Source organism: Myxine glutinosa, chromosome 2, assembly GCF_964187855.1.
Source record: "Myxine glutinosa chromosome 2, kmMyxGlut1.1, whole genome shotgun sequence".
In the NCBI taxonomy this organism is placed as follows: domain Eukaryota; kingdom Metazoa; phylum Chordata; class Myxini; order Myxiniformes; family Myxinidae; genus Myxine; species Myxine glutinosa.
The window spans coordinates 130,312,709-130,323,023 of record NC_136262.1 but is presented as its reverse complement, the minus strand read 5'-3'; the positions used below and the strand labels follow the sequence as shown (position 1 = coordinate 130,323,023).

Below are 10,315 nucleotides of genomic sequence, written 5' to 3'. Positions count from 1 at the left end.
AGCCCCAGATCCTTCTCCTTACCCCTCACCCCCACCACTCCCCCCCCATATCTATCACCAGCCCCAGATACATCTCCTTATCCCTCACCCCCACCACATCTATCACCAGCCCCAGATCCTTCTCCTTACCCCTCACACCCACCACTCCCCCCCCATATCTATCACCAGCCCCAGATCCTTCTCCTTACCCCTCACCCCCACCACTCCCCCCCATATCGATCACCAGCCCCAGATCCATCTCCTTACCCCTCACCCCCACCATATCTATCACCAGCCCCAGATCCTTCTCCTTACCCCTCACCCACACCATACCCCCCCATATCTATCACCAGCCCCAGATCCATCTCCTTACCCCTCACCCCCACCACTCCCCCCATATCTATCACCAGCCCCAGATCCATCTCCTTACCCCTCACCCACACCACACCCCCCCCATATCTATCACCAGGCCCAGATCCATCTCCTTACCCCGCACCCACATCACTCCCCCCCATATCTATCACCAGCCTCAGATCCATCTCCTTACCCCTCACCCACATCACTCCCCCCATATCTATTACCAGCCCCAGATCCAACTCCTTACCCCTCACCCACATCACTCCCCCCATATCTATCACCAGCCCCAGATCCATCTCCTTACCCCTCACCCACATCACTCCCCCCCATATCTATCACCAGCCCCAGATCCATCTCCTTACCCCTCACCCACATCAGTCCCCCCCATATCTATCACGAGCCCAGATCCATCTCCTTACCCCTCACCCACACCACACCCCCCCCCCCCCCCATATCCATCACCAGCCCCAGATCCTTCTCCTTACCCCTCACCCCCACCACTCCCCCCCATATCTATCACCAGCTTCAGATCCATCTCCTTACCCCTCACCCACATCACTCCCCCCATATCTATTACCAGCCCCAGATCCATCTCCTTACCCCTCACCCCCATCACTCCCCCCATATCTATCACCAGCCCCAGATCCATCTCCTTACCCCTCACCCCCACCACTCCCCCCCATATCTATCACCAGCCCCAGATCCATCTCCTTACCCCTCACCAACATCACTCGCCCCCATATCTATCACCAGCCCCAGATCCATCTCCTTACCCCTGACCCACATCACTCCCCCCATATCTATCACCAGCCCCAGATCCATCTCCTTACCCCTCACCCCCACCACTCCCCCCCATATCTATCACCAGCCCCAGATCCTTCTCCTTACCCCTCACCCCCACCACTCCCCCCCCATATCTATCACCAGCCCCAGATCCATCTCCTTACCCCTCACCCCCACCACATCTATTACCAGCCCCAGATCCTTCTTCTCCTTACCCCTCACCCCCACCACTCCCCCCCATATCTATCACCAGCCCCAGATCCTTCTCCTTACCCCTCACCCCCACCACTCCCCCCCATATCTATCACCAGCCCCAGATCCTTCTCCTTACCCCTCACCCCCACCACTCCCACCCATATCTATCACCAGCCTCAGATCCATCTCCTTACCCCTCACCCCCACCACTCCCCCCATATCTTTCACCAGCCCCAGATCCATCTCCTTACCCCTCACCCACATCACTCCCCCCCATATCTATCACCAGCCCCAGATCCATCTCCTTACCCCTCACCCACATCACTCCCCCCCATATCTATCACCAGCCCCAGATCCATCTCCTTACCCCTCACCCCCACCACTCCCCCCCCCATATCTATCACCAGCCCCAGATCCATCTCCTTACCCCTCACCCCCACCACATCTATCACCAGCCCAAGATCCTTCTCCTTACCCCTCACCCACATCACTCCCCCCCCCCCCCATATCTATCACCAGCCCCAGATCCATCTCCTTACCCCTCACCCCCACCACTCCCCCCCCATATCTATCACCAGCCCCAAATCCATCTCCTTACCCCTCACCCCCACCACATCTATCACCAGCCCCAGATCCTTCTCCTTACCCCTCACCCACATCACTCCCACCCCCCCCCCCCCATATCTATCACCAGCCCCAGATCCATCTCCTTACCCCTCACCCACATCACTCCCCCCCATATCTATCACCAGCCTGAGATCCTTCTCCTTACCCCTCACCCACATCACTCCCCCCCATATCTATCACCAGCCCCAGATCCTTCTCCTTACCCCTCAACCACATCACTCCCCCCATATCTATCACCAGCCCCAGATCCATCTCCTTACCCCTCACCCACATCACTCCCCCCCATATCTATCACCAGCCCGAGATCCTTCTCCTTACCCCTCACCCCCACCACTCCCCCCCATATCTATCACCAGCCCCAGATCCTTCTCCTTACCCCTCAACCACATCACTCCCCCCCATATCTATCACCAGCCCCAGATCCATCTCCTTACCCCTCACCCACATCACACCCCCCCCCATATCTATCACCAGCCCCAGATCCTTCTCCTTACCCCTCACCCACATCACTCCCCCCATATCTATCACCAGCCCCAGATCCATCTCCTTACCCCTCACCCACATCACTCCCCCCCCATATCTATCACCAGCCCCAGATCCATCTCCTTACCCCTCACCCCCACCACTCCCCCCCATATCTATCACCAGCCCTAGATCCTTCTCCTTACCCCTCACCCACATCACTCCCCCCAATATCTATCACCAGCCCTAGATCCTTCTCCTTACCCCTCACCCCCACCACTCCCCCCCCCATATCTATCACCAGCCCCAGATCCTTCTCCTTACCCCTCACCCACATCACTCCCCCCCATATCTATCACCAGCCCCAGATCCATCTCCTTACCCCTCACCCCCACCACTCCCCCCCATATCTATCACCAGCCCCAGATCCATCTCCTTACCCCTCACCCACATCACTCCCCCCCATATCTAGCACCAGCCCCAGATCCATCTCCTTACCCCTCACCCACATCACTCCCCCCCATATCTATCACCAGCCCCAGATCCATCTCCTTACCCCTCACCCACACCACACCCCCCCCCATATCCATTACCAGCCCCAGATCCTTCTCCTTACCCCTCACCCCCACCACTCCCCCCCATATCTATCACCAGCCTCAGATCCATCTCCTTACCCCTCACCCACATCACTCCCCCCATATCTATTACCAGCCCCAGATCCATCTCCTTACCCCTTACCCCCATCACTCCCCCCATATCTATCACCAGCCCCAGATCCATCTCCTTACCCCTCACCTCCACCACTCCCCCCCATATCTATCACCAGCCCCAGATCCATCTCCTTACCCCTCACCCCCACCACTCCCCCCCATATCCATCACCAGCCCCAGATCCATCTCCTTACCCCTCACCCACATCACTCCCCCCCATATCTATCACCAGCCCCAGATCCATCTCCTTACCCCTCACCAACATCACTCGCCCCCATATCTATCACCAGCCCCAGATCCATCTCCTTACCCCTGACCCACATCACTCCCCCCATATCTATCACCAGCCCCAGATCCATCTCCTTACCCCTCACCCCCACCACTCCCCCCCATATCTATCACCAGCCCCAGATCCTTCTCCTTACCCCTCACCCCCACCACTCCCCCCCCATATCTATCACCAGCCCCAGATACATCTCCTTATCCCTCACCCCCACCACATCTATCACCAGCCCCAGATCCTTCTCCTTACCCCTCACCCACATCACTCCCCGCCCCATATCTATCACCAGCCCCAGATGCATCTCCTTACCCCTCACCCACATCACTCCCCCCCATATCTATCACCAGCCCTAGATCCTTCTCCTTACCCCTCACCCACATCACTCCCCCCCATATCTATCACCAGCCCCAGATCCATCTCCTTACCCCTCACCCCCACCACTCCCCCCCATATCTATCACCAGCCCCAGATCCATCTCCTTACCCCTCACCCACATCACTCCCCCCCCATATCTATCACCAGCCCCAGATCCATCTCCTTACCCCTCACACCCACCACTCCCCCCCCATATCTATCACCAGCCCCAGATCCTTCTCCTTACCCCTCACCCCCACCACTCCCCCCCATATCGATCACCAGCCCCAGATCCATCTCCTTACCCCTCACCCCCACCATATCTATCACCAGCCCCAGATCCTTCTCCTTACCCCTCACCCACACCATACCCCCCCATATCTATCACCAGCCCCAGATCCATCTCCTTACCCCTCACCCCCACCACTCCCCCCATATCTATCACCAGCCCCAGATCCATCTCCTTACCCCTCACCCACACCACACCCCCCCCCATATCTATCACCAGGCCCAGATCCATCTCCTTACCCCGCACCCACATCACTCCCCCCCATATCTATCACCAGCCTCAGATCCATCTCCTTACCCCTCACCCACATCACTCCCCCCCATATCTATTACCAGCCCCAGATCCAACTCCTTACCCCTCACCCACATCACTCCCCCCATATCTATCACCAGCCCCAGATCCATCTCCTTACCCCTCACCCCCACCACTCCCCCCCATATCCATCACCAGCCCCAGATCCTTCTCCTTACCCCTCACCCACATCACTCCCCCCCATATCTATCACCAGCCCCAGATCCATCTCCTTACCCCTCACCCACATCACTCCCCCCCATATCTATCACCAGCCCCAGATCCTTCTCCTTACCCCTCACCCAGATCACTCCCCCCCATATCTATCACCAGCCCCAGAACCATCTCCTTAACCCTCACCCCCACCACTCCCCCCCATATCTATCACCAGCCCCAGATCCATCTCCTTACCCCTCACCCCCACCACTCCCCCCCATATCTATCACCAGCCCCAGATCTTCTCCTTACCCCTCACCCACACCATACCCCCCCATATCTATCACCAGCCCCAGATCCATCTCCTTACCCCTCACCCCCACCACTCCCCCCCATATCTATCACCAGCCCCAGATCCATCTCCTTACCCCTCACCCACACCACACCCCCCCCATATCTATCACCAGCCCCAGATCCATCTCCTTACCCCTCACCCCCACCACTCCCCCCCCATATCTATCACCAGCCCCAGGTCCTTCTCCTTACCCCTCACCCACACCATACCCCCCCATATCTATCACTAGCCCCAGATCCATCTCCTTACCCCTCACCCCCACCACTCCCCCCATATCTATCACCAGCCCCAGATCCATCTCCTTACCCCTCACCCACACCACACCCCCCCCCCCCCCATATCTATCACCAGCCCCAGATCCATCTTCTTACCCCTCACCCACACCACACCCCCCCAAATCTATCACCAGCCCCAGATCCATCTTCTTACCCCTCACCCACACCACACCCCCCCATATCTATCACCAGCCCCAGATCCTTCTCCTTACCCCTCACCCCCACCACTCCCCCCCATATCTATCACCAGCCCCAGATCCTTCTCCTTACCCCTCGCCCCCACCACTGCCCCCCATATCTATCACCAGCCTCAGATCCATCTCCTTACCCCTCACCCCCACCACTCCCCCCCATATCTATGACCAGCCCCAGATCCTTCTCCTTACCTCTCACCCACACCAAACCCCCCCATATCTATCACCAGCCCCAGATCCATCTAATTACCCCTCACCCCCACCACTCCCCCCCATATCTATCACCAGCCCCAGATCCTTCTCCTTACCCCTCACCCACACCATACCCCCCCATATCTATCACCAGCCCCAGATCCATCTCCTTACCCCTCACCCCCACCACTCCCCCCCATATCTATCACCAGCCCCAGATCCATCTCCTTACCCCTCACCCACACCACACCCCCCCCCCCCATATCTTTCACCAGCCCCAGATCCATCTTCTTACCCCTCACCCACACCACACCCCCCCATATCTATCACCAGCCCCAGATCCTTCTCCTTACCCCTCACCCCCACCACTCCCCCCCATATCTATCACCAGCCCCAGATCCTTCTCCTTACCCCTCACCCCCACCACTCCCCCCCATATCTATCACCAGCCCCAGATCCTTCTCCTTACCCCTCACCCCCACCACTGCCCCCCATATCTATCACCAGCCTCAGATCCATCTCCTTACCCCTCACCCCCACCACTCCCCCCCATATCTATTACCAGCCCCAGATCCTTCTCCTTACCCCTCACCCCCACCACTCCCCCCCATATCTATTACCAGCCCCAGATCCTTCTCCTTACCCCTCACCCCCACCACGCCCCCCCATATCTATCACCAGCCTCAGATCCATCTCCTTACCCCTCACCCCCACCATATCTATCACCAGCCCCAGATCCATCTCCTTACCCCTCACCCACACCACACCCCCCCCCCCCCATATCTATCACCAGCCCCAGATCCATCTCCTTACCCCTCACCCCCACCACGCCCCCCCATATCTATCACCAGCCTCAGATCCATCTCCTTACCCCTCACCCCCACCATATCTATCACCAGCCCCAGATCCTTCTCCTTACCCCTCACCCCCACCACTCCCCCCCATATCTATCACCAGCCCCAGATCCTTCTCCTTACCCCTCACCCCCACCACTCCCCCCCATATCTATCACCAGCCCCAGATCCTTCTCCTTACCCCTCACCCACACCATACCCCCCCATATCTATCACCAGCCCCAGATCCATCTCCTTACCCCTCACCCACACACCCCCCCCCCCCATATCTTTCACCAGCCGCAGATCCATCTTCTTACCCCTCACCCACACCACACCCCCCCATATCTATCACCAGCCCCAGATCCTTCTCCTTACCCCTCACCCCCACCACTCCCCCCCATATCTATCACCAGCCCCAGATCCTTCTCCTTACCCCTCACCCCCACCACTGCCCCCCATATCTATCACCAGCCTCAGATCCATCTCCTTACCCCTCACCCCCACCACTCCCCCCCATATCTATTACCAGCCCCAGATCCTTCTCCTTACCCCTCACCCCCACCACTCCCCCCCATATCTATTACCAGCCCCAGATCCTTCTCCTTACCCCTCACCCCCACCACTCCCCCCCATATCTATCACCAGCCTCAGATCCATCTCCTTACCCCTCACCCCCACCATATCTATCACCAGCCCCAGATCCTTCTCCTTACCCCTCACCCCCACCACTCCCCCCCATATCTATCACCAGCCCCAGATCCTTCTCCTTACCCCTCACCCCCACCACTCCCCCCCCCCCCCCCCATATCTATCACCAGCCTCAGATCCATCTCCTTACCCCTCACACCCACCACTCCCCCCTATATCTATAACCAGCCCCAAATCCTTCTCCTTACCCCTCACCCCCACCACTCCCCCCATATCTATCACCAGCCTCAGATCCATCTCCTTACCCCTCACCCCCACCACTCCCCCCCATATCTATCACCAGCCCCAAATCCTTCTCCTTACCCCTCACCCCCTCCACTCCCCCCCATATCTATCACCAGCCCCAGATCCTTGTCCTTACCCCTCAAGCCCTCCACTCCCCCCCATATCTATTACCAGCCCCAGATCCTTCTCCTGTGTCACACAGTCCAAGACTGCCCCTTGTATCATGTAATCGCTATTTTTATTATTTTTCTCATCCCCAACGCAACAGTTACATTAATTTTGTTAAACTGCATCTGCTAATCCTTTGCCCAAACTATGAAAGTATCTCATCGCCCTCTCCGCCATCCACCTGCCGTTTCGTATGCACCCTTTGGCGGCTGGTTGCATCATTTTCTGGGAGCACTGTGCCGCTGATGCAGTGCCCCTTGTGTCCAGTAAGCCGGTCCTCACTTTGCCGACCTCAGAAGAATGACGGGCTGAGTCAACCCACCTGGTGTTCATTCAACGGCACGATGACGACGGGGGCTCAAACTCAAGACACTAAGATCTTAAGCCACCTTAACCGTTAAACCAACACCAGGCTTGTCCAAATGATCGATTACGTTATATAAATAAATAATAATGCTCTCCGATTAATTTAAGACAAAATATGTCTATATCGGACAAAATACCAACGACTTTGGGACATATTAGAGTGCAGACAGAGGCACAATGACAACCCGGAGCGGCCATGCTCGCTCGCACGAAGGATCCACGACCGGGACGAAGGAACGAAGGATTAGGTCCACGAAACCGGTACACACCGATCATTTGTACGGGTACGAGTTGAAAAGGAAACGAGCAAATATCCGGAGGGGACGAAGTGAAAGAGAATCTGACGAATTTTCCTGTTGAAAAGTGGTAAATTAAACACTTACGGCTCATCGAACGTGCAGTACAAGAATAGGAATCTGACACGAAAATGTCCGGCAAGGGTCGTTTAAGCGTTGGAACCTTAGTCTTACAGACGTAAAGATATTCGAGCAGGCTACAACTACAAGGCCCGAATAGAAGGCCTGCACTGGGCCTGATGCCTCAGCTTTCGCGCGCATGCGCATTGCGCCCTGTTCAACAAGCCGATTAATTAATGAGGTCTATTTTCTCATCCGGCCAGCACGATTAATGTTACGCGTTGTATATGTCGTAGAGCAACATATTAACGACGTTATAAAAATATCTAACAATAATAATAATATTAATAAAAATACGCCAAAAAGGTTGGACAGCAGTAAAGCTGACTGATGCTATTGCTATACACCATTTGTTGTTCAACAACGCCTGGGATTTTGTTTTTAACTCGCGAGCTGTCCTATAGGAATGGAGTGGTCAATGGTTATTAAACACAAATGAAAGGATCCACAGGCTTCCTGTGGCGTGATCCGCCAGAAAACAGCTTGCTATCGCTTTCCAAGCGAGTCGTTCCGTATTGACCGCTTTGCAAGCGGAAAGTGGAGCAAGTGATTAAGAGAAGTGCGTGAAACATGCATTTAACATTTTGACTCCACTTTTCATCCTCATTCTTCAAGATCTACAAACATGCAAACCCCCCTCACCAAAATGCACAAGGGGAGATTGCTGGGTATATAGATAAGCTCGACATGGAGCTCCACCTTCTGGCTCCCCATTTAATTATCTTTGTTTCCCTCTTCCTCGCACTCTGTAGCCGCTGCTAACACAATAACATATTTTGCGGAAGTTGACACATTCAAGAGGATCAAGTAAAACTGAAAACGACGGCACGGGGAACATTTGCTCGAGTACCATGATATTGATGACGTTGTTTCTATGGCGACCGCCATGTTGTTAAGCGGCGCCGAGCATTCCATTCCGTTGGAGTGCTTGCTTGAGCGCTTTGAATCAGGTAAGCCGCTTCGCAAACAATAGCAAGCTGCTTGCTTACGGAACACACCCTTGATCGCAAAAAAGCGATTTTTGGGAGGGATCGGGTGGTTTAACAGGTGTAGAAAAGATAATGGTTTTGGATCGGGGATGACATGAGATGGTGGCGAACAGCTGTCTTAAAGATCTGGAAAGAAGAATGAGATCGAAGAGAGTGCGGAAGGTGGTGCCACAGGCAGGAAAAGAGAGGAATAATAAATAAGTGGAGGTGAGCAGTGGTTCTGCATTATTTAGGAAGTGTCACTTGGAGGAGGTTGCTGGTGGGCCACGTGTGTCCTGCAGATACTTGGGGGGTAAGGAGAAGACTTACTGTTCAACACACGTTGAGCCTTGTGCATTTTGCGGGGGGGGGGGGGGGGGGGGGAGGGGTGCCAAGCTCAGAGAGGGCAGAGGGTGCAAGACCAGAAATGACGCAGAAGAAGACAGAGACACCACCGACCTGTCGGCGATGGCGAAGTGATCGGCCCAGCTTCAGTTTGACTCAGCTTCATCATGAGAGATTCCAATAATCTCGAAAGCCTTGGTTTAAATAGCGTCAAGTTGAGCAAGATGTGAAGCAGGGGAGCCAGCCCAGAGGGGACAGCAGTACTCTATTCTGCAGATGAGAGGATAGGTGTTCAGGATAGGAGGTAGGTGGATAGGTGTTCAGGTGTGCCAAGGAAGGACTTTGCAAAATGGAGGATGCTCAGTCGGCGGTTGGCTTTGGAGGCCAGCTTTGATATGTGGTTTGCCCAAGAGAGTTCATGGCTGATAGTGAGGCCCAAGTGTTTGAGTGACTGAACCTCTTCGAGAGAACGTAGATGAGAGGGTTTGTGGAACGGTTCTTTCAGAGAGGGAGAGTGTGTGGGATTTCTCAGGATTGAAAACATATTTCAAGTGTTCGACCAGTTTTTTTTTTTTTTTTTTTTTGTATACTGAATCGAGGCTCGTGAAAGAGCTAACATTTATTTCACAAACAAATCAACCAGACAAACAAAATATATAAAAAGAGGGAGCGGAAGACAAGATGGGGAGAGAAGGGGAAGCACACAACCACAACATTTGAGAGCAGGGAGAAGTGTGGGAGGGAGAGGGCTTGGGGGGAGGAGGCGTGGGAAGGGGGGGGT

At 55.2% G+C, this 10,315-nt stretch overlaps 1 protein-coding gene across 1 annotated transcript in view; it reads right to left on the bottom strand.

The window, feature by feature from the left end:
- Nucleotides 1-8,368, bottom strand: part of SOCS6 (suppressor of cytokine signaling 6) — a 40,135-nt gene extending 31,767 nt beyond the window's left edge. Inside the window, exon 1 of the mRNA XM_078771663.1 lies at nucleotides 8,189-8,368. The gene's annotated coding sequence lies outside the window, so the exon portion shown is untranslated. The remainder of the gene's footprint in view (nucleotides 1-8,188) is intronic.
- Between the last annotated feature and the right edge of the window lie 1,947 nt (nucleotides 8,369-10,315).